A 220-nucleotide genomic window follows, 5' to 3' on the forward strand; every position below is an offset into this window, starting at 1 on the left:
GGGGGGTTCGGGGAGAAGGCCCCCCCGGAGGGCCCGCCGCTCCGGCGCCTCCGTGGGCGCCGCCATGATGAGCCGAGCGACACCGGAAGTGGAAGCACCGCCCCGGGGGTCCGACCCGAGAGAGGACTAAGCGGACAGCAGCGGTCACGTGAGGGAGACTGTTGTCACGTGGGGGCGGTGGCGGGAAGCGCGCCCCTGCTCCCTCAGCGGAATGGCGGCC

General features: G+C 74.1%; 1 protein-coding gene across 1 annotated transcript in view; it reads right to left on the reverse strand.

Moving 5' to 3' along the window:
- LOC104537507 overlaps window positions 1–220 on the reverse strand; it is a 20,386-nt gene that overhangs the window by 12,214 nt on the left and 7,952 nt on the right. The gene's annotated exons all lie outside the window — the stretch shown is intronic.

The sequence above is a fragment of the Mesitornis unicolor genome, unplaced genomic scaffold (genome assembly GCF_000695765.1).
Source record: "Mesitornis unicolor isolate BGI_N332 unplaced genomic scaffold, ASM69576v1 scaffold6143, whole genome shotgun sequence".
In the NCBI taxonomy this organism is placed as follows: domain Eukaryota; kingdom Metazoa; phylum Chordata; class Aves; order Mesitornithiformes; family Mesitornithidae; genus Mesitornis; species Mesitornis unicolor.